A 25,266-nucleotide genomic window follows, 5' to 3' on the forward strand; every position below is an offset into this window, starting at 1 on the left:
CACATCTAGAGGGCCACAGATGACTCACCTCTGCCTTAAAATGTGGTAATGCCCAGATGAAGGGAAGATGAGTAAACTGTTGGATTAAATGGTGCGCCATGGAACCAGAACAACTTGTGGAAGCCATCCCAGTGTTTTCCTGGACCTTTCCCACTAAGTTTGAGGTATTTCCAATTTGGACTGTCCAAAGATTTTTTTTAAAAAAACCACATTTAAAGGAAGAAAGATCTAGGACAATACTGGGATGAGGGAGAGTCATGTGGACATGAACAGAGAAGCCACACAAAACCACCCTTTGCTCTGTTGTGGATAAGCCCCCAAATTCATCTATTTTCTCAGCTGCAAACCCACTGGAGTAGCCAAGTCACAAGCTAGTCCTTCCTCAATTTCTGCAAAATTTGATTCACAGAGGAACAGTGATGAACTGGGGAAGGGCTTTGCATTGCTTTGCATATGAGACAGAGCTTGATAAATCCTTCAAGGCACTAGTCCTTTCTCATAATATGTCAACAGATACCCAGATCTGTTATACAAATCTTTTGGCAAATGCATGCAGACTTTCACCTCCTAAATCTGGGTACATTTCTCATTAAAGTCTTATTGACTTAAACCCCCTTTCATTGCCCAAGCACTTAACAATGTCACACTTGCAAATTACCAAATATATAAAATGCGCAGGGCTTATTTTGGAGACTGAAGCTAATAACGACAGGGAAAAGATGTCACAGGCTCCAAATCCCCAACGGAGAAAATTTGAGTGTGAATATCATGAGCATGTTGAGTTAATCCCCAGGATGTGGGATTACCATGGGATAAAGGGCATTTCCCCACCAACAGCTGTTCACGTCTGTGCAACGTTATTTGTATATGTAAATTGTTGCTCAAGCCATAATAATTTCAACAGCACACAGAACCGCGTCAACCATGGCCAATGTGTCAATTGTACGAGCATCTGGCTGAGCGTGTCTGTTCTTCGAAGCAATTGCTGTGAATAGCCACAGCTCAGGATGAGAGACCTATATCTTCACAGTGGGGCAGAATGAAATACACCAGGGACTCGCCCCCCCCCCCACTTGTGTTAGTTAGTTTGTTCGTTCCAGAATCCTAAGGATATCTGCTCAGAAAAAAATCCTGCTGGGCATTACTCCCAGGTAAGTGGAGTTAGGTTGCAATCCTAAACCCCCATATCCTGGAAGCTTACCCACATAATTCAATAAGACTCACCTCTGAGTAGGCATGTTTGTTATACCTGAAGGAGCGTCTCCACTCCCATCGTCCATCCCAGACACTGAAGTCCACCTCTGAGGGCCTTCTGACGGTCCCCTCACTGTGAGAAGCAAGGTTACAGGGAACCAGGAAGAGGGCCTTCTTGGTGGTGGTGCCCGCCCTGTGGAACGCCCTCCCATTGGATGTCAAGGAAATGAGCAACTATCTGACTTTTAGAAGACATCTGAAAGCAGCCCTGTTTAGGGAAAATTTTAATGTTTGACTTTTTATCGTGTTTTTAATATTCTGTTGGGAGCCGCCCAGAGTAGCTGGGGACACCCAGCCAGATGGGCAGGGTATACCGTATTTTTCGCTCTATAAGATGCACCTTTTCCCTCCTAAAAAGTAATGGGAAATGTGTGTGCGTCTTATGGAGCGAATGCAGGCTGCGCAGCTATCGCTGAAGCCAGAACAGCAAGAGGGATCATTGCGCAGTGATCCCTCTTGCTGTTCTGGCTTCTGGGATAGCCACACGAAGCCTCTTTAGGGCAGGTGGAGCATTCCTCCCGCTGCCCTGAAGAGGCTTTGTGTTGCTTTCACTGAAGCCAGAACAGCGTAGCGATCCCTCTTGCTGTTCTGGCTTCTGGGATTCAGAATATTTTTATTCTTGTTTTCCTCCTCCCAAAACTAGGTGCGTCTTATGTTCTGGTGCATCTTATAGAGTGAAAAATATGGTTAATAATAATAATAATAATAATAGTTGTTGTTGTTGTTGTTGCTGTTAGTTGATTTGTTTGTTGCCTATCCTTTGCCCTAAGGTCTCAGGTCTGTTCCAACTAAAAATCAGGAAGAACTTTCTGACAGTAAGAGCTGTTTGACAGTGGAACGGTCTCCCTCGGGAGGTTGTGGACTCTCCTTCCCCGGATTGGGACAGTTTGGCGTTGCCAAAACTCTACGTCCTGACCCGGGTTCAAATGGGTGGTACTTGGGCAGCAGACGTCCCCATGGTGCTCAAGATTCTACACACTCAGGTGGCCGTGCTCCAGGCGGAAGTTTGAGCCCTGAGGACGTCTGCCACAGCAGCTGCTGCTGGCGACTTCCGGCTGAAAAAAAGCCCTAAATATACTATTTAGCTCAGAGAGGCTTCCAGCTTGACTTGCACACCTCTCTTTGCCCTATGATGTGGATATCAGGGATGGGCTTGCAGTATTTTGCAAACTCGAAAGATGCAGATAAGAGACAGGGCTCCTTTCCCTTGCTGCAAACTCATTTCAGCTGCAGACTCGTGCAAGCCAACCCACGTTTGACACTGAATCGACATCTGGATGGGAAAGGAGTTCCTGTTGAAGATCTAACCAGAGCCTCCCGTCGTCAGATTCCTGGGCTTAGGTGTGTTCCCCATCCACACCTGTCAAGCTGCTATTTTCAGTAGCCGGCTAATCCATTGTTCCCTGCCCTGGGAGTCAAGCAAGTTGCTCATGCGTTAGCCTTTGGACTGTCAATTTGGCACGAATGACATCTTTTTGGTTTTATTTTTAGAGACGTGACAGTGAGGATGTGTCACAACTTGCTGTGGTTGTGATTGCATCTGAAGTGAATGTGCAATTAATCCTGTCTATCATCACCTCCTCCATGCTCCCCTTTCTCCAGTGATCGCGCATATGAACATGTACCATACCAACAAGCAGAATAAGGTAAAGGTAAAGGACCCCTGACAATTAAGTCCAGTTGTGAACGACTCTGGGGTTGTGGCGCTCATCTCACTTTACTGGCCGAGGAAGCCGGCGTTTGTCCGCAGACAGCTTCCGGGTCATGTGGCCAGCATGACTAAGCCACTTCTGGCGAAACCAGAGCAGCGCAGGGAAATGCCATTTACCTTCCTGCCGGAGCGGTATCTATTCATCTGTTTGCACTTTGACATGCTTTTGAACTGCTAGGTTGGCAGGAGCTGGGACTGAGCAACGGGAGCTCACCCCGCTGCGGGGATTCGAACCACCGACCTTCCAATCAGCAAGTCCTAGGCTCAGTGGTTTAGACCACAGCGCCACCCGCGTAACAAGCAGAATACAGGGAACATATTCGTACATCTCCAGTAGATTAACTGTTGGCTGCCTGGAAAGCTTCCAGCAACATCACATCCTTAAGGTAAAGGTAAAGGGACCCCTGACCATTAGGTCCAGTCGTGGCTGACTCTGGGGTTGCTGCGCTCATCTCGCTTTATTGGCCGAGGGAGCCGGCATACAGCTTCCGGGTCATGTGGCCAGCATGACTAAGCCACTTCTGGCAAACCAGAGCAGTGCGTTTACCTTCCCGCCGGAGCGGTACCTATTTATCTACTTGCACTTCGATGTGCTTTTGAACTGCTAGGTTGGCAGGAGCAGGGACCGAGGAATGGGAGCTCACGCTGTCGCGGGGATTCGAACCGCTGACCTTCTGATCGGCAAGCCCTAGGCTCTGTGGTTTAACCCGCAGCGCCACCCGCGTCCCTCTATCACATCCTTATAAGCAGCTTAATCCTGAGGCTACGCCACCACTTGCGAACAATTGTAGCTCTACTGAAGAGCAGTAGGACTCTTGGGCACCCCACTGTCAAGTCCATAGGGATGCAGAGAAAAACATCCTAATGAGTTTTGCCTTCTGTTGTGTATGTTTAAAAGATCTTCTCTTTTTCATTCTCATGCCAATGCCTATGAAGTCTCAACCTTGGCTGGGCTAAGGGCAATAAGATGAAAGTATTTGCACAATGTGGGCATTATCCAGCCTACAAGGTGCAAACATTTCTCTGCTGAAAATAGGGATGTCCTATTCTATTATTATTATTATTATTATTATTCCCTGGCCATCTGACCGGGTTGCCCTCGCCACTCTGGGTAGCTTCCAACATATATAAAAAATAATAAAACATTGAACAAATTCCCTATACAGCAGGCATAGGCAAACTTGGCCCTCCAGATGTTTTGAGACTACAATTCCCATCATCCCTGACCACTGGTCCTGTTAGTTAGGGACGATGGGAGTTGTAGTCCCAAAACATATGGAGGGCTGAGTTTGCCTATTCCTGCTATACAGGGCTTCAGATGTCTTCTAAAGGTTGTAATAGTTACTTTTCTCCTTGGCTTGGGGGTCGTACAACTCCATGCCCTCCAACATTTATCTGACGAAAATAGGGACGTCCTAAGAAAAAGTGGGACATTCCAGGATCAAATCAGAACTGGGACAGCATCTGTAAATCCAGGACTGTCCCTGGAAAAGAGGGACACTTGGAGGGTCTGTCCCATTCATTTCCACGGAGCAGTAAATGACATGTTTTGATCTCTCCCACTGCAATAAATGGTAGTTTAAAGTACATTGGCTGCAGAGTAGGTTCTCCAGATTCCACTGAACTCTGACCTGGGCTTGGAGCTTCCAATCTCTCAAAACAAACTTTTATTGTAAACACAATCCAATAATGTGGATTGAGCAAGACGCATTTCCTCGCCACTGTTTTCCTCCAGCAGATACCACTTAAGTCTGCCCCACTGACACCGACACCACAGCCCTGTATTAAAATAGATGTTAGCTAACTCAGATCTAAAGACTCCGGGCAGTTAAATATGTTTGAAAGAAATCACCCTGTACAACTATGAAATATGAATTGATCAAAGGAGTTTGAAGAATTGTTGTATCACTGAGCATCACCTTAGGCACAAAGATTTTCAATTAAATGCCAGCTCACATGCTAAGATGGCAGCACAGTAGTCAAGTTTAGAAAAGAAAAGAAAAACAAATTAAGTTCATACAAATGTGAAGAAGTAGCTTCTAAACACTCCAAAAACTAACATCAAAGGGACTTCAGCAGACATATATTAAGTACTAAGTCACCTTATTATGCTCACTAAAAGATATATAATCCAGAAAACACTTTTGAGCACGTAGCCCATAATATCTTATTTAAAGGAAGGGCTTATACATGGTCAAGAAGTAGCTATGAAAACTTTCAGAGAGGCAGCCATGTTTTTCTGACAGTTGTACCCAAAACGGCAATAGGTCATATGCCACCGTATATAATTATCAAATTTATTGTGGCACAAAGTGTCAGGGATTATTGGCCACTGGGGAAGAAATGGAGGCAGTGAGAGATTTTACTTTCTTGGGCTCCATGATCACTGCAGATGGTGACAGCAGCCACGAAATTAAAAGATGCCTGCTTCTTGGGAGAAAAGCAATGACAAACCTAGACAGCATCTTAAAAAGCAGAGACATCACCTTGCCAACAAAGGTCCGTATAGTTAAAGCTATGGTTTTCCCAGTAGTGATGTATGGAAGTGAGAGCTGGACCATAAAGAAGGCTGATCGCCGAAGAATTGATGCTTTTGAATTCTGGTGCTGGAGGAGACTCTTGAGAGTCCCATGGACTGCAAGAAGATCAAACCTATCCATTCTGAAGGAAATCAGCCCTGAGTGCTCACTGGAAGGACAGATCCTGAAGCTGAGACTCCAATACTTTGGCCGCCTCATGAGAAGAGAAGACTCCCTGGAAAAGACCCTGATGTTGGGAAAGATGGAGGGCACAAGGAGAAGGGGACGACAGAGGATGAGATGGTTCGATGGTGTTCTCGAAGCTACCAGCATGAGTTTGACCAAACTGTGGGAGGCAGTGGAAGACAGAAGTGCCTGGCGTGCTCTTGTCCATGGGGTCACAAAGAGTCGGACATGACTAAACGACTAAACAACAACATATCAGATGCATGTTGTCCCTTCAATCAGCAGATCTCTCTCTCTCTCTCTCTCTCTCTCTCTCTCACACACACACACACACACACACAATGAGGAAGAGCAAACCATTGTCTCAATTCAGGTCCAACTGAATAGAATTAAGCCATGTTAATTGCCTGCTGGACAGCTCAGTTGGTTAGAGCATGGTGCTGATAATACCAAGGCCGCAAGTTTGATCCAGTTGCATATTCTTACATTGCAGGGGGTTGGACTAGATGATCGTCAGGGTCCCTTCCAACTCTGTGATTCTATCATTCTAATATTCATATGTAAATTGGTGGCTCATCTATGTATAGCTGCTGCTTTCTTATGGCACCTGGAAGCATAGATTTGATCCAAGGTGGGAAGAGTGCACCCGATTATTCTCTCCGCAGTCTTTACAACCCTGGACAGCATTGGGTTTTTTTTTTCCCCTGGCCGTGCAGCGCCCAAACCACACACAGAGACCATAAATTAATACACTCTCCACAGTACAGTGGTAAAATCCCATCAACAGGTCCTTTGAGAGATTGTTTTTCCGGAGGATTCTCAGAAAATATAACCTCTGCTGTGCTCTCTTCATCAGGTCTTTGCTGTTTTCACCCCAGGTTAGAATGCAATAATTTATAGGCTCTGGGCATGCATTCACACAACCTTTGTGCACGCCATAAACAAAGGGGGGGAGGAAGTGTCATATTGCACTCCGGTTCCGGTGGTCGTCTGTGCTTTAAAAACATGGTGCGTGAATCAATCAATCGCACGATATAGATCGACTCTGCTGCTGCTCAGAGGGCGGGGCACGCGATTCCGAGGAGAACCCTAGATCTCCGCCGCTATAACCACTAGGAGGCAACCTCTCCCCTTTCTTGCGACCGAAGCGCGGGTGGGGAGGGTGTGTGGAGAGAGAATCACCCTGCTCTTGAATGCTCAGATGGCAGCATTCAAAGGGGGGCGGGCGAGAGGCGAGAGCGAGAGCGAGCGAACGAGCGGGGAATACTGGAAACACGAAGGTGGTGTCAAGATTCCGCCCGAGGGAGCGCGGCATTCCGACGCGACGGTCCTGCCGGATTCCTGGCGAGGACCCAGCCGTGCGTCTCGCGGAGCGCAGGGCGTGAGCGCAAAGAGGCGCTCCCTTCTTTTGGATGGCGGGCGGGCGGCTCCCCTTTGCAAATGTGCCCGGCGGAATTGCACCATCGGAGCGGGCTCCCTGCAGGGGGTGGGGACCCGAGGGCGCTTCCTTAAACAGGCACCAGAAGGAGCGGGCGGAGGCAGGCCAGGCACGCCGCGATCCTCCTTCCTCCTGGGCGGCTGCCGTCGCTGCTGCTGCTGGATTTGCTGCTGTCGCTGCTGCCGTCGCCCAGCCCTGCCCAGCCCAGCTGCAGCTCGGGCTTCTCTGCATGTGTCATCGAACACGTGGGGCTCTTTTTGCGCCGCGGAAACTTTCGAGGGATACTTGCTTCCAACTTGGACTCGCGCACGGCGACATCGGAATGGGGAGGCGGGGGAGAGAGAGAGCTCTTAGATCTACTGCACCGATCCAGACGCCTCTTTCCTGGACGTGATCGCCTCGCTGCCTTCCCTTTCTGCTGGCGCTTGGAATTGCGCTCCCGCGTCGTGAAACCACGTCTGGACACGCCAACCCGCTTCTTCCTCCCTTGCCCTCTTCTTCACGTGTGGGAAATGTGGCATGCGTGTCTTTGGAAGGAATGGGCTCTGGGTGTTGGGGTTTTGCTGCTGTTTTTTTTTTTTTAGCCTAAGTGGCGAACCTCGCCCTCCTTGCACCTCCCTCCCTTAGTTCCTTCCTGGGTCCGCTTCATAGTTTCGATAAGATCTGGAAGGCCATGCTATTGACGGCCAGGAGACCCACTTGGTTTGCTTCCAGCACCCCCGGACCTAAGGTAAGCGGCGAGGGCTGGGGTGGAGGGACAAGAGAGCAACTCCGCCCGCGTGTTTTGCGTGCGCGTGTCAACTTTTCAGCTGCGTGCGCTTCGAGACTAGGCGGTCGCTGTCACCGTTTCCTTGCAGCAGACGGCGACTGGGGAGACCGGGTCCCTTGCGAAGGGTTGAGCGATCAAGCTTGCGCACGTTCCGACGACCGGGACGTGAGGAGCCGCGATCGAGGACCGGTGTCTCGTCGGAATGCCCAGGGCGTGCTCGGCGAACCCGCCGCGGACGCGGGTCCTCCTTTCAGAATGAAAAGGACACCAACACACGCCCCTCTCGGACTCTGTCGCAAGAGAGCTCTGCTTTGGAGAGCAGCCCGTGCCAATTCAATTTCGCCCCGAACGCGTTTCCTAAACAGGGAGGTAGCTAGTTAAAAATTAACACGCGTTTGAAACAAACCGAAACGAAAACAGAGTTGACCCCCATAACATCAGTGAGTTGCGCGCGGCTGGAGTTTGACTCAAGTTCTCCAGAAATATCTAGAGTTGGTCTATTTGTTTTTCTGGCTTGACTATCTTTCAATCATTTTTTTTTTTTAAAAAAAGAACAAAAATGTCCCAAGCCCTCCTGAAGGTGCGTCACGTGTGAACGATCGAGCGGCGGGTGAAATGGGGAGTTTGGGGCTGGGTCTTTGCGGGCGAGATGAGAAGTTTCTGCCTTCAACTGGCCTACAAAGTCCCATTTCTCGGCTCCCAAGTCTGCGCTCTTGTCTGCTGCCAACCTGAGGTCCTCTACCCTCAGCGGCTGAAACTTTTAAACGTGGGGAGGTTCCTAATATTACAGGCCGGGGTGAGGGGGGGGGAGAGATCTACTGCCTCTTTGCAGATGCAGATCCCCAAACGAGATCTCCCCTTGCTTCCCCTCCAAAGCTGGCAATGGCTTGGCGGGTGTTTCTTCTCCAACCACGCTAACACAGTTTGGGGCAGGGCATATTGATCAAGGACACGATCCAGTCACCGTGGAGCACTTTTAAGAGCACTTTGGTTTGAGTGAGAAAACTAAGCTGTCTGATGCCCAGTGGGTTTCCACTGTGCTTCGTTTTGACTCTAGTTTTAGCAAATGGCCGCAGTTGTAGTGACCGGTTCCAAACCGACATTGAAATCAGAGAAAGTATAAGAACAGATGCCAACATTTCAGAGGTTACACTTAAAAGGTTTAAAAAAATATATTAAATTAAACTTGGTCAGAGACCAGACTTGCTTCTTGCCCTGTAATTTGCTATTTAAAATATTAAGTACAGTACCAACAGAGTGTCGCTGTCAATTGAAAGTTCGACGTTGTTTTCCGCTGAAACTGATTTCGCAGGCCCACGAGGAAAGATATTTATGTCTCCTCAATCTGCAAGTCATGCTAATCAAATCTGGTTTAAGGCCTTCATCTCTTTACCTATGCTTTTTTACTCTCTCTTTTAAAGAAACTCTTCTCCATATATATATATATATGAAAATAGAGATTAATTACTGCACATGTTGCCTCCATATAGTTCTTTTGGCTAAAAGCACAAATCAGCTGATGATCTGCACTTTTACGCCCAGAAAAATTAGGCCATCGTAACTTTATATACTGCCTGCGACAATGAATATCTTTTTGCTTACATACATATAACGTAAGTATTTTTAAAACGAAAAACCTAAAATAGTTAAATTGCTTATTTTAAAGATCGTCTTTTTTTTTTAAGGTTGTCTTTTATCATTTCTATTAAGAACATAAAGACGACTTTTTAAAAATATGTGGCCTGTATTCATAATGATGGTGGCTGTTTCATTTACGTATGTTTGTGTATGTGGTGCAATTTGGAAAATCTTTTCGCTGAAATGAAGTTACAGGCAACACTTCATTGCTAGGGAGCAAAGGGAAAAGCTGAGTCCATGTGTGTTACACAGAAGTAAGCCTCTCTGAGTTCAGTAGGGAATAAGTAATTGTGCGTACGACAGTAGCATTTAAAAGTCTCTCTGAATTTTAACCCTGAAGCAAAAGCTCTAAATCATCACAATTAATTATTCTTACCATAACTAATGTGGTCATTATGGTATACTTCTCCAAAGTCCCATGACATGTAACTTACGTTATAGCTTGCTCTTTTCTACATAAACAGGTAGATAGATTGATAAATAAATAAATTTCCTCAGCCTGGGAGTATTCCCTCACCCCACCCCCCTCTTCAGTTAAATATTTCAAATTCCTGCAGATTTATTCTAAAACAATCTTGATGATTTTTCATTTTCTCCTATATCTTTATGAGCAATGGGAAAAAATCCTGGCCCAATTCCCCCAGATCTGAACTCGCATGTTCAGATTACGCAACCGATGAAATTTGTAGCCAGCCTTTGCTAATTAGATTTAATCTGGTGCGTTATGAATTCACCCACACCCCAATTCATGAATAAAACAAAATTAATGTTTCCCCAGCTTTTTCCAAAACTAGTCCTCCTGTTAGGCCTTCACTTACCGTGTGTGTGCAGCTGTTAATCTATTGTAGTCCCACATATCTTTGGGTAAATATATATTTTTTCAACTCCTACGCAGTTCAAGAGAGCCATTTATTGTTGCTATTATTATTATTTGCTAGGAAACGGTTTATAAATGTAAATAATAAATAATATGAACAAGTTAGTTTGCAAAGGCTTTTAAAAACCCGTTGGGAACTTGGGATCTGATATTAAGAGTGTCCCATCCTCTGCCCCCCACCATAAGGCAGAGTTCGAGCCAAAGAGCCATAAACCTACAGAATGTCCTCTTTAATTAAGAGACCACCAATGTGACCTTAAGTGGACACGTTTGGAAGACTAGGCCATTGAAATCACAGCAATTTATTTCCAAGTGACACTTCGCCTTTAGGATCAAGGTGCCAGTTTTTGATCCACAGGCTGGAATTTAACGTTCTTGTAACGAAATCATGTCAAACGATTCAAAAGCTCTAGGTTCAGGTAGGCAGCCATTGTTGGTCTGACACAGTCGAAATATATAAAAAAATTGTTCAGTAGCACCTTAGAGACCAACTAAGTTTGTTCTTGGTACAGTGGTACCTCAGGTTACATACGCTTCAGGTTACACACTCCGCTAACCCAGAAATAGTGCTTCAGGTTAAGAACTTTGCTTCAGGATGAGAACAGAAATCGGACTCCAGCGGCGCAGCAGCAGCAGGAGGCCCCATCAGCTAAAGTGGTGCTTCAGGTTAAGAACAGTTTCAGGTTAAGAACAGACATCCGGAACGAATTAAGTACTTAACCTGAGGTACCACTGTATAAGCTTTCTTGTGCAGACACACTTCTTCAGATAACAGATTCAAAAGCTGACTTGGATACAATTTCTATGCTGTTTCTTTAGGCTTCCAAAGAGCTCCATTTTTTTGCAACTGTTTGTTTCAAGTAACTTCTTCTAAGATACAAACCTTTTACAGTATAACTTGCCATTACAGTGGCACCTCTGGTTACATACGCTTCAGGTTACAGACTCCGCTAACCCAGAAATAGTACCTCGGGTTAAGAACTTTGCTTCAGGATGAGAACAGAAATTGTGCTCCGGCAGCACGGCAGCAGCAGGAGGCCCCACTAGCTAAAGTGGTGCTTCAGGTTAAGAACAGTTTCAGGTTAAGAATGGACCTCTGGAACGAATTAAGTACTTAACGCAAGGTACCACTGTAGATCATTACCTTTTTCAGATAAAGAATGCCAAATTGCTTGTAAAAAATTGCCATATACCTGGGAGCTGGATGTGGCAGATACATGCTTGGAAGAAAAACCCCACTTTAGTCAATAGGACTTGATTCTGAGTACACTGCCACAGAAGGGCAGGCGTAATTCCATGCATTTTTATTCGGAAACTCCCACCGAGTTCTGTAGGGCAAGATTCTGTTAGCTGCATTTAGGCTGCAATTCTAACCCTCTGGCCTTGAAGTAAACCCCCTCAAAATTCAACAGGACTTGGGTAGACATGGTTAAGATTGTTCTATTCCTTTGGAATGAGCCCTACTGAATTTATTCAAAAGTTAATAGGCTGGAATGACATTAAAACCATTGCTAGCTAATATATGTTTTCGTCCAGACCCAGCGATATAGGTTTGTTCTTGTTCAGTTGCCTGTCTTGGACATCACTGGACTGAAAGGCAGCAGGGAAATTTACTTAAATAAATAAAAATATATAAGTTGGATTTTTTTAAAAAATCCAACTTATATACCAAAGCTAAAGCCACTCTGTTCCAGAGTGGTCTGGAAATCTGTATCTTATGATGTCCCAGACTTAAATTATTTCACGCAAGTCATCTTACAGACTGCAACCCAAACTTATTTTCAAAGCCGTTATCGGCATACTTTAGCGACATGATAAATCTGGTTGAAATAACGTGTGTTCGCTCAGAGGGTCAATGCGCAGAGTTGCATACCGCAAACTTATTGCAAAAGGGTCGCCTAATATGGCCTATGCAAGGATACATTCCAATGTGTATGAAATGTCGACTATTTCCATTCACAGGCCCCCAGCCTCTCCCCGTTGTGTGGACTAGGCATACAGGAAAATGACAGGGACTTTTGCTGCTGTCCGAAATAGCCAGACAGCCTCGTAGCAAAATCGTAATAATAATTTCAACTTTTAAAAATCTGTTTCTCTTGCTTTCTTTCCCCTGATTTAAGTTTTGTTGCTTAACGCATAAGTGTTGCAGATGTGCAGAAAGGCGGGGGGGGGGGTGTCAGAGAGAAAACAATACGAACTTGGGACACTCTTGCCGAAACACTTCCAGAAGTGTGGTTTATAAATTCTCTTTAAATCTATAAGATTTAACATTTATTACATTAGGAATTCTGTTTGGTTCATGCTGTGGTCACAGAAAGGGGAAATGTGCCATGGATTGGGCTATTGATCATTATTATTATTATTATTATTATTATTATTATTATTATTACTCAACAAAATAAGGACGTGATGCAACACACAGTTACCTGTGTTTAAGTTTCTGTTAAAATCGCCTGCACCAAACAGTAGGATCACCAAGGCAAGGTACTGTAAACCACCCTGTGAGGTACATATATTTAATACAGAACACAGTTGTACTTTGGTCGCCAAACGCCTTGGAACTTCTACGTTTCGGCTCCCAAATGATCGAAACCTGGAAGTGAGTGTTCCAGCTTTCGAACGATTTTTGGAAGCCAAACGTCCAGCACGGCTTCCGATTGGCTGCAGGACACTCTTGTGTCCAATCAGAAGCCGCGTCTTGGTTTTCAAACGGTTCCGGAAGTCGAACGGACTCCCGGAATGCATTCTGTTCAAGAACCAAGGTACAAATGTAGAATAACCAATAACTGGGTAGTGGTCCGGGCTCCGCTCCGCAGAATGAGCAGGAGACATCCTCCTCCCCTCCCACCACATATGAAACAAGTCATTTAGGAACATTACCATCTGAGGAGGGGGAATCCTGACACCCAGAGTCGAAAATTTCCTAAGTGCATGATGGACACCAGACCAGAATTCTGTTTTGTGCAGGTTAAGAATGGACCTCCAGAACAAATTAAGTACGTAACCAGAGGTACCACTGTATTATCCAGTGGCATATATATATATATATATATATATATATATATATCTTGCATTTTTAGAAATCAGGAGAAGTTTTGCCCCACCGATTTATTCGATTATTCCAGTCCTATTTTTCTCAGAAGCCAGTCGCATTGGTTTTGATGGAATGAACGAAGCATGCTTAGGTTTGCAGCCTTATTTTCATTTCCAGTTTATGAGTCAGTTATAATTTGTATGTGAAAAGTGCCTTTCCTTGAAGTCACCGCAGGAGTCCAGCAATGGATGGGAGGAAAAGTTGCTTGCTCACTCCGTATGCGGCCCATGCAAAACTTTAAAGTACAGTAGTACCTCAGGTTAAGAACTTAATTCGTTCCGGAGGTCTGTTCTTAACCTGAAACTGTTCTTAACCTGAAGCACTACTTTAGCTAATGGGGCCTCCCGCTGCTGCCGTGCCGCCGGAGCACAATTTCTGTTCTTATCCTGAAGCAAAGTTCTTAACCTGAAGCACTATTTCTGGGTTAGCGGAGTCTGTAACCTGAAGCGTATGTAACCTGAAGCGTATGTAACCTGAGGTACCACTGTAGCCTCTGGTGTTTATACCTTTCCCACCTATGTTGTTTCCCCAGTATAGATCACCCCCCCCCAAAAAATGTATTAAATAGAAATACCGTATGTAGATTCCTCACTGTGGAAAAAATAACCATATTCATTTGGAGTGAAGTCCCTGAGAATGAGATGACTTCGTGCACATACTATCACTGGATCAGGGCATTTAGGTAGATGAATGATCGATCGATAGATCTCACACGTACAGACAAACATCATTATAACCACCGCTCCAATCAATGGGAGACTCTCTGATGGTCAAAATTACAGCAGATTTATCCTTCCTCAGACCATTGCCTCCCATAGAATAGAAGAGGATCCTCTCCCCTCTCTCAATTATTTCTTTGAAACATTATTTCTTTTCTCCCCTCCAGCCAAAAAGTCTCTCCGGAGCAGCTTACATGAAATCAATAACACGGTCTTGCTCCAGGCTGCTCTTCAGTGTTGGAATCCCTGCCTGGCAGATTTCTCCCTCTATCAGTTTCACACAAGACTCTTAACTGGACTCCGGTGGGGGTTTTACTTTATTTTATTTTTTAACTTCAGGCAGACAGGACAAAGACTTTGGGAGAGCAGGATTTCTGTTTGAGAGAAAAAAAGTTGTCCCGTTCTTAAAATGGATGGCATTGTCTTTTGTCTGCTAACGCTGTTGGGCTCCGTTCTTTTTCCGACGAACTGTATGTAAGTTCTGCTTCGAAGTTCTCCGTGTTATTGTTGCCATAGGCATTAAAGTAAAGAGACCCCTGACCATTAGGTCCAGTCGTGACTGACTCTGGGGTTGCGGTGCTCATCTCGCTTTATTGGCTGAGGGAGCCGACATACCGCTTCCGGGTCATGTGGCCAGCATGACTAAGCCGCTTCTGACGGAAACGCCGTTTACCTTCCCACCAGAGTGGTACCTATTTATCTACTTGCACTGGTGTGCTTTTGAACTTTGTGCTTTCGAACTGCTAGGTTGGCAGGAGCAGGCACCGAACAACGGGAGCTCACCCCGTCATGGGGATTCGAACTGCCAACCTTCCGATCAGCAAGTCCTAGGCTCTGTGGTTTAACCCACAGCGCCACCCATAGTCATTGGTTGTAGCTAAAACAGGCTGGTGAACCTGGTGGCACTTTAAAGACTAAGGGTGAGATCCAACGTTGCGCTAGTTGATCCCCCTCCCCTTCATCAACCCCTTGTGACCCCCCCCCCCCATTCTATCGTGAAGGGTGGCCCCCAACTCTTTAGACCAGATTTTGGGAGCGTAAGTCTGTTTTTGTGCAAAGTGAGACACTACAAATGGACATTACCCTAACAAATTTTAATATAGCATGAGCTTTGTGGACTGTGGCCCATTTCACCAGATACAGGTAGGATTATAGTTGCTTGCAAGTACAGTGGTACCTGGGTTCTCAAATGCCTTGGTACTCGAACAACTTGGAACCTAAACACTGCAAACCCGGAAGTAAGTGTTCTGGTTTGTGACACTTTTTTGGAAACCGTACGTGGTCCTTTTTGAGTGCCAAACAACTGTTTTGAGTGGTACACTGAAGTCTGTCTGATTTGCTTTTTATTTTGCATTTTTGTGGCTTTTTTGTGTGAATGTGACTGTGTGGAATGCAGTTCGGCTACTGATTGATTGATTGTGTGATTGCAGTACGTTGTTTATTGCTTTCATTTTATGGATCAATGGTCTCGTTAGATAGTAAAATTCACGTTAAATTGCTGTTTTAGGGGGTTGTTTTTTAAAATCTGGAACGGATTAACCCATTTTGCCTTACTTTCTATGGGAAAGCACGCCTTGGTTTTGGAACACTTTGGTTTTGGAACGGACTTCCAGAACAGAATAAGTTTGAGAACCAAGGTACCACTGTATGTGGTTGCAGGAAAGGGGGTTGTACAGAGTAAGGTTGAAAGGAAATTAAATGCAGAAAAGGACAGAAGGTGATATTTATGTCATTATCAATGGTCTTCGTAAAAGCCAGTTGCTGTTGATAACACAGGTATTCTGGCATCGGTATGCCCATTGACACATGCAGTATGTGATTTAAAAACAAACAAAAGGCAACCTCTGTCACAATTCCGTCCACAAGTGACAGAACTGAACTGCTTGACAAGTTATAGTGCAGTAGTTTCATACAGTAGCCTCCCTTTGAAGTTTTGCTGTTCCAGTATAGCCATTTTAAGATCTGTTACAGGATGGGAGGCTGAAATGTACGGTTCTGACATATCTTTTGATTCATGACATTTCTTTCTATTTCCCACACAATATTCCTTTTGATTCAGATTTCTGGGGATAGTCAAACTATTTTTATTCGTCATGTAGTTTTCCTCGGTATACTTTGATTGCTTGTGGCACTTCGGCGTTGCCAAGGCCCAAATACTTTTAAGAAGTATTTTTATATCATGGGCTTACATGTGTTCTATATCACAAGCTGACTTGTCTGTGCAGACTGTCAATGTTTGGACAAAAGAGACGGCTCTTTCTATTAGGCGAGGTTTGCGTGGGGGGAAGGTGCCAAAGGAAATCTGTAAACATACAACAGGGGGCACGTTCCACACTCTCTGCAGCAACAGTGCTTGCCATAGCTGAACGGGGGTTAAATTAGCATTTTCTGCAGCCAACCGGCAAAGTGTGAAAGGGAGAAGTGTGTTTCTGAACGACTATTGGACATGCTGATTGGGGCAGATGGGAGACAGAGTTCAACTCAAACTAGAGGGCTATGGGATCCTCAACCCTGCAGCTAGCAATACTAGGCTAGATCTGCTTTCCCCAAGGTGACTGTGTCCTCTGCGTGACATTGGACTCCAATGGGCCTGTCAGCTCCAACCAGCATGGCCGGTGGTCAGAGACAGTTTTAGAGTCTCAGATATATAAGCCAGGCACCAAATGTCTCCTTAAACCAAAGTTACAGTCGCCAAAATGGAATGTCCAGTTGCCATTTTGGGGTAAGACAACGGGTAAGACAGCGGGTGGCGCTGTGGTCTAAACCACAGAGCCTCTTGGGCTTGCCAGTCAGAAGGTCGGCAGTTCGAATCCCCGCAACAGGGTGAGCTCCCGTTGCTCCTTCCCAGCTCTTGCCAACCTAGCAGTTCGAAAGCACGCCAGCGCAAGTAGATAAATAGGCACCACTGCGGCGGGAAAGGAAACGGAGCTTTCATGCACTCTGGTATCTGGCATGGTGTTCTGTTGCGCCAGAAGAGGTTTAGTCCTGCTGGCCACATAACCCAGAATGCTGTCTGTGGACAAACACCAGCTCCCTTGGCCTGAAGCGAGATGAGCGCCACAACCCCATAGTCGCCTTTGACTGGAGTTAACTGCCATGGGGTCCTTTAACTTTTTTACTGTTAAGATGGTTCTAAAATCTTATTTTTCAACTGACTGTGATTGATTCTCAGTTAAGCATCTGGCTAGCTCAGATGACAACCTTGAGTTAGGTTAAGAGCTTTGAGAACTTAAAGGAGAAAAGTTGTTCGACCCAGGATCCACATATATATTGGCCTATTCCGACATCTTTTTCTTAATGGTGACATGAATCATTCATAACGTGAGAATATTCTTCACAACTGTGAGCAGGGCAGCGGGGTTGGGGACATGAAGACAAGCGACAACAATTAACTATAATATTGTTCACCGCTCCTGCTCAGGCTGCACAGAAAAAGTACTGTATTTTCTGGCATATAAGACTACTTTTTAACCCAGGAAAATCTTCTCAAAAGTCGGGGGTCGTCTTATATGCCGGCTACAGCAGCAGCTCCTGCAGCAACTCCCCACCAAAGGACAAAACGACAGCAAATTAAATCAGAGGACACCAAGCTCTCTAGAAGAAGCAGAAATACGCTTGAAAATTGGTCCCAGAAGCCCCCCCAATCACTAGCAACAGAATGACCCTAACCACTCCTAGTAGTAGACCACGTGGCCCAAAATGGCGGCCTCGTGTTGCCCCAGCAACTAGACATGTGGCCGCAGCCTCAGCCCATGCAGCCCCCGCAGTAAAAGAAAAGGAAAGGCTCACAACAAAGGCAGGGAACCAACAACAGCATTAAGCACACCCCCGGTCACTGGGAAGTGGAGCAGATTTCCGAGCCGGACCGGAGACTGGTTTTTTTTTTAATTATTATTTGGTGTGCATTGGAAGAAGGGTAGTGTTATACGGCAAGTATATCCCAAACTCTATATTTTAACTGGAAAACTTGGGGGTCGTCTTATACGCCCTGTCGTCTTATATGTCGGAAAATACGGTATTTTGGTTCTTGAAATTCTTTCTGATTGTGCAGATAAAATAGAACTGATAGAATTCTACAGGATGGGTTATTAGTGTGTAAAAACAATCGTGATCTAAGGATGCCCAGATGGTGGAGACGTCAGGTGGCATCCTGGCAACTGGGCATCTTCACTTGGTTGCAAGTGGGTGATACCAAGGTGCAAAATGTGCTTGGCACCTGGCTAATTTTGAACACTGGTCAGAGATGATGTGAATGCAAGGTCCACCACTACCCTGTGGGCACCAGGTTGGAGAACATTGGGCTACATAGACAAAAGGTCTGGCAAATAGATTCTTGTCTCTATATCATTGAAGCAATCCCCAAGTAAAGTTGGTGTAGCAGTTAATTTGTCTTTGGACTTTACGAGGCAAACACAGATCAGGCCAGGCTTCCCAGATCTGCGTGCAAGAGGGGTTTGCCTGGGCATGTCTCTCACGATTTCTATATTATCTCTGAGAAATATCAGTATAACACCAGCATGCATGCAGCAGTCATGTCTGCCTTGTAAACGGCGGAGCCATTCTGGAGAGATAGCTTCACTTAGGGTTTCCCTATATCCGGAATTAGTGTCAGGGTGTGTGTGTTGAAAAATTGGCAAAATGTCTGGGGTTTTGCCCACAGAACCAGGTGTTTGAGTATCACTCTTTGCCTTTGGGGGGCAATTTCCCCCAAAATGCTCAACAAGTTTTTGGGTGATTTTCCTCACCAAAATAACTTTTGTGTGTGGATTTTTACTTCTTGAAATATGGCGACCCTATCTCAGCATGCTGGATACAGGCTTTAGAGTCACACAGGGCTCTTCGTCAGGTTGCATGCTTTTGAAAGGGGGAGCTCCAAAAGCAGAGGGGAATGGTGGCGACAGTCCTGCTCAGCTATGCAGCATTCATAGATCGGCAAGGTCTCTTGTAGACTGTATAATGAAGAAGCAGCAGCCTTTAAAAAAAAAAAAAGCTATTCGTTGGAGTCAATCAAGCCCCATCACCGGGGTTTCATTTAAAATGAAGCATACTGTGACTCTAGGATGGGGGAAGTTGCGCCTTCTGATATGAATGCCTTTCCGCCTAAGGCTTTAATTAAGACGATGTTTTGCAGGTAGGGGCTGGTTGCAATTTAGGATGGGCACTTTGATGCATGAGCAGAAAAAAGAGGACGCCGATTTGTCTGAAATTTGAGCATGCTCATTCGTAAGTACAGAAGACACTTTATTAGTAATAATTACTATAATTGAATAGAAATAAGTCTTTTGCTGTGATGCAGTGACCCATGTGTCTGCTCAAGCCGCTCTTTATTCCGCTGCTAACTGTGGACGGGTAACATAAAGACGTCCTCTGCTTCCTCGCTTCTGATGGTTCTTGAACAGTAGACAGGGACCAAACAGTCTGCAGATAGAGGACGGTCTTTTGTAAAGTCACAAGTCCTGCAGATAGAGGACGGTCACAAGCCCCTCAGCCCCAGTTGTGGTTATTTGGCAGGGCTACTGACTGACCAGAAAGAAAGCCATGCATGGCTTTGTTATTCTGCCTCTTGACAGCGCCTTGATGTGCAGAACTCAGCAGGGGGAAGCTTTTCACAGTGCGGAGACGCACATTATCAGCGACCGGTGTCTGCACATCAAGCTGCCGTTAAAAGCAGAAGCTGTGAGGGCCAGCTGAAAAATGGCCAGCCCTGTGACTCAGTCAGCACGAGTTCAGATATACAGTATTAGAAAACTCCTTCAGAGATAGCCGGCTGAGCAGCGCCACAAAGCTCTGACGCAATGCGCGAATATCGAGAGGAGTGGAGATCGGTACACAAGACGTGGCCAATATATGGCCCATGGGTAGGCAAACCAAGGCCCGGGGGCTGGATCCGGCCCAATCGCCTTCTAACTCTGGCCTGTGGACGGTCCAGGAATCAGCATGTTTTTACATGCGTAGAATGTGTGCTTTTCTTTAAAATGCATCTCTGGGTTATTTGTGGGGCCTGCCTGGTGTTTTTACATGCCTTTTACTTAAAATGCATCTCTGGGTTATTTGTGGGGCATAGGAATTTGTTCACCCCTCCCAAAAAAAAATATAGGCCACCCCCCCACACACAAGGTCTGAGGGACAGTGGACCGGCCCCCTGCTGAAAATGTTTTCTGACCCCTGGGGCTGTTTGAGCTCCTGCAAACGCTGCCTTTGCGTGGTGGTGCCCTCTGAAATTTGGCTGCATTGGAACAGAATGATGACCCGCCTCTCCTCCTCCCAGTACTGTGCTTTCAGCTACAAAATGTGTCATCCTCCAGGGAATGCAGTCTGCACATGCTCAGAGTGACTTCCTATCATCTGATGAGGCTGCCGTCTTCTGTTTCCAGAACTCCAACCATTTAGCTTGAATGCCTCGGCGAATGTGGAACACGGGATAGTTCAGTTGGTTGGAGCATGGCGCTGATAACGCCACGGTTGCGGGTTCGATGCTCGTATGGGACAGCTGCACATTCCAGCATTGCAGAGGGTTGGACTAGATGATCCTCAGGGTCCCTTCCAACTCTACAGTTGCATTTTTCTAAGTTGCCTTGTCCTCTTTGTGGTTATAAACAAGCAAACCAATAATGTGCCTGTAAGCTTGTGCAGGGCCTCTTTTCCTTCTGATAAGACGTAGCTGCTTAGCGCATGATGCATTTGAGCATGTGCAGAGTGCGTCCTCAAGGTACCACGATTCTCTTTACTTTAAATGCATCTTGTGGTGGGGAGGAAAAAAAGAAATAAAACCACTAACCAAATTTCCCCTGGTTCTTCATCCTCCTGGACTGGCAATCGGACTAGACAACTGGGAAAATTTAATCAAGATGTTTTATAGATGGTACTTAACACCTGCCATAATAGCTAAAATGTATAAAACAAAAGCAAACCTGTGTTGGAGGGGCGGTAAAGCAGAAGGGACACTTATACATATCTGGTGGAGCTGTGAAAAAATCAAAAGCTTCTGGGATATAGTATATGATGAACTTTAAAAAATGTTTAAATATAACTTTGTGAAAAATACAGAAGCTTTCCTGTTAGGAATAACAGACACAGGTATAGCAAAAGAAGATCGGAAAATATTCCTTTGTGCCACAGGCGCGGCGAGGACCTTAATTGCCAGAAATTGGAAAGAAGAATTTGTGCCAACAAAAAAGGAATGGCAGGATAAATTATTAGATTACAGTGGTACCTCGGGTTACAGACGCTTCAGGTTACAGACACTTCAGGTTACAGACTCCGCTAACGCAGAAATAGTAACTCGCGTTAAGAACTTTACCTCAGGATCAGAACAGAAATTGCATGGCGGCAGCGGGAGGCCCCATTAGCTAAAGTGGTACCTCAGGTTAAGAACAGTTTCAGGTTAAGAACGGACCTCCAGAACGAATTAAGTTCTTAACCCGAGGTACCACTGTATACTGAATTGGCCAGATTAACAGAGACAATTAGGGGACAACCCCGACAAGATCAAATCAAATCCGTTTATTGTGAGGACCATGCCTGTACACAAACATTAACACAACAATAGTTAAAAAATATTAAAATTCATTACATACTACGCCAACAAAACCTTCATCCCACAAAATAGAAAGAGAGGGAAAACAAGCAACGAGTTAAACAGACGATGAAGGGGTCTTTACATTGTCATCCATAAATCTTTCCCTGGCTTTCATGGCCTTCATCACAAAAACCGCTACCACATGGGTAATACGTGGGTTTGCATCAACTAACAAAAATTTTACTCTATCTTCAGGATTGGTTATAGAGTTGGGTATAATTTGCAGCAATGCGTCTCTAAAGCCCGAGTAGATGGGGCAATAGAGGAGGTAATGTGTAAGATCCTCTTTAATTTTCATAAGGCAAGGGCATAAACGATGTTCTACTGGGGTTTTTGTGAATCTACCGGTCAGATATGCAGTTGGCAGTGTTTGAAACCGTGCCATAGTGAAAGCTCTCCGAAGGGTGGGATCAGTGATCTCCACCAAGTAGTTGGCACAGATTTTGACTGCTTTTACTCGGGGAAACCAGTAGGAAAACCCAGAGTTTTTTATCTTTGTGGAGTCCAAAAAGGCGTCTTTTTCAAAGATCCATTCCCGAACTTTATCAGGGCTCCACAATTTAAGGGTATTAAACTCAGGTAGATTGTATCTGGATAGGATATCTAGTAGGTTTTTATGCCAAGTAGTATTATTTTGTAATGATACAAAGGCTTGTTTAGCCAATAAGGTGTTCGGGGCATCTGTGAGGTTGGTGAAAAAACGCAGGAATCTTAAGTGGGCCCTGGCAGACACAGAAGGTAATCCTACTTCCACTCTTAGGAGAGCTGCCGGAGTACTCTGAGGGAGGCCTAGAATTCTTCTGAGGTAAAAATTTTGGAAGATTTCAAGCCGTTCTAACAGCTTCTGATTCCATCCCCAGAGTTCTACTCCATATAGCATCTGGGGAATCACTTTTCCAACAAAAGCTTTTAGTGCCGGGATCACCAGTTGCCCTCCCCTCGAATAAAAAAAGCTGAGCAGAGCACCGATTGTCCTACGTGTTAGAAGGGCTACAGTCTTGAAGTGGGCAAGCCAGCTAGATGTAGCTTGGAAAGTGATACCAAGATATTTAAAAAAAAGACACTGTTCAATTTTGTGTTCATCTAAAGACCATCTAAATGTGTGGCGAGCTCTAGTAAATACCACAATTTTTGTTTTGTCATAATTTATCTTTAGAGAGTTTTGGGAACAATAAGCTGCGAGCCCCTCCAGCATGCTATGTAGGCCCCTTCGAGTAAGTGCCATGACAAGAATTTCAAAAAGGATGGGGAAAATGCAGAGAATACTTTACCAGACAGTGCCCCAAAAGATACAACTGGACTTGTTTCGATTAATTGTTTCGATTAATTTCTACAGGAGACTTTGCGGGTTTTTAAAGACATAATTAGGAAAATTTGTAATAATCACATATTAAAGAAACAGTATGCAAGAACTAAATAAGGAGGCCATGTACAGGATAAAGGAAGTCTTTTATTTTTATGTTATGTTTTCTTTGTGTAAGGGGATAGGAGTTTAATTTTGATAATTCAATTGTCAATGGTGGTGGGTTTGTTTGTATGTATGACTTGTTGTGGACCATGTTGTAAATAAATTATTAATATTTTTGGAGTTGTTGCGGGGCAGAAAGCGAGGCCACAAATATCCCAAACAGCATCCTTTCCCCCTTCCCGTCGTGCAACACAACTTTGGCCTTCTTGGGCAAGCTGGCCGTTCCAGACCAACCCCTTAGGAAATTTCCCTTGCAGGCCCCGCTTGTTTGCAAACATGCCCCGCCTTTTCATTTCCCCACTTGTTAAACAGATTCCAGACCTCAGCCCCCTATCTCAGATTAATCCCCATCATCTAGCTCATACAACAAGGGATTCTTTCTCTTGAGATAAAGATGCAACCCTGAGTCCTTGGATTGGACCCGGAATGAAATCTAAATAAACAAATAACCTTGTGATGCTGCAGTTTCCCCCATGTTAGAGCCCTTACGCAACCCGGTCCTAGTAACAATGTGGCCCCAGTAGCAGAATGAATGCCGGCTGCTTGGCTCTCTGAACAGCAACCAGGAGAATCAGGCTATTGGCTATGTTAAGTGTTTCACAAAGGGAACAATCCTAAGCATATTTACTCAAAGAAGTAAAGGGGACCCCGGACCATTAGGTTCAGTCGTGACCGACTCTGGGGTTGCGGCGCTCATCTCGCTTTACTAGCCGAGGGAGCCGGCATACAGCTTCCGGGTCATGTGGCCAGCATGACTAAACCGCTTCTGGCGAACCAGAGCAGCGTACGGAAACGCCGTTTACCTTCCCGCCGGAGCGGTACCTATTTATCAACTTGCACTTTGATGTGCTTTCGAACTGCTAGGTGGGCAGGAGCAGGGACCGAGCAACGGGAGCTCACCCCGTCGCGGGGATTCAAACCGCCGACCTTCTGATCAGCAAGTCCTAGGCTCTGTGGTTTAATCCACAGCGCCACCGGCGTCCCTAACTCAAAGAAGTAGATCTCACTAATAAGCAGGGGTGTAGGAAGGGGGGTGCGGGGGGGTGGGCCGCCCCGGGTGTCATCCCTGAGGGGGTGAAAAATGGCACACTGCGGGGGGCAGCACTTACCATGGGGCCTGGCCTGCAGCACGCCTGAGCCACACATGTCTCCTGAGAGTGACGCAGTGGCTTGGGGTCCCGCACTGCCCGAAACTGCAGCGTGGGGCTTGCGTCCGCCAGGCGGACTTCATGGGCAGCTTGTCGCGCCGCCCCCCTGGGCAGATCTCCAGCCCGCCCCGTGCGCGGATCGCCCCACCCCCGCCACTCTGGGTGCCAGAGCAGCCAGCTAGGCCCCTGCTAATAAGCCCTGTTGAAGCTTGCATACTTTTCTGGAAGTAAAAGTCATTGAACTCTACATATTTTGGATACAGTGGGTGCTCAGGTTGCGAACATGATCCGTGCGGAAGGCACATTCGCAACCCGCAGCGTTCACAACCCACAGCACCGCGTCTGCGCATGCACGGGTCGCAATTTGATGCTTCTGCACATGCGCAAAGTGCTGAAACCCAGAAGTAACCCGTTCCGGTATTTCCGGGTTTGGCGCAGTGCGCAACCCAAAAACATGCAACCCGAATCGTCTGTAACCCGAGGTATGAGTGTATTAGCATTTTTTTTAAAATGTAAAATGGACTGGCTTCTTGCACAGCAACTGTGGGAACGAATGGATTGAGCACACAAAAGTGTGAATGTTAAAAGATTTATAATGGATTGATTTAAATGCAAGCAGGGTGTTAAGTTGTGGGCGAACATAGCAGACGACACAGCAATTCTTCAAACAGCTCTTCTTTATTCAGATGTCAGAACAGAACTGAACTGAGGGGCTCAGTTAGCCTGCTTATATAGAGCTCCAGAACAATGTAACTGTTACCATTTTCTAAAACTATCCAATCACTGAACGTCACTTTTCGATCCTTCATTTGCATAACTATCTACAGTATCCCCCTGCTGGCCCAGGGTGAGAACTTCAGTACATA

General features: G+C 45.7%; 1 long non-coding RNA gene across 1 annotated transcript in view; it reads left to right on the forward strand.

The window, feature by feature from the left end:
• Positions 1-6,276: 6,276 nt before the first annotated feature.
• Positions 6,277-25,266, forward strand: part of LOC308471151 — a 52,508-nt gene continuing 33,518 nt past the window's right edge. Inside the window, exon 1 of the long non-coding RNA XR_013982713.1 lies at positions 6,277-7,838. This is a non-coding gene — a long non-coding RNA (uncharacterized lncRNA). The remainder of the gene's footprint in view (positions 7,839-25,266) is intronic.

This window comes from Podarcis pityusensis (assembly GCF_964106645.2).
Source record: "Podarcis pityusensis genome assembly, chromosome: 2".
Classification (NCBI taxonomy): Eukaryota; Metazoa; Chordata; class Lepidosauria; order Squamata; family Lacertidae; genus Podarcis; species Podarcis pityusensis.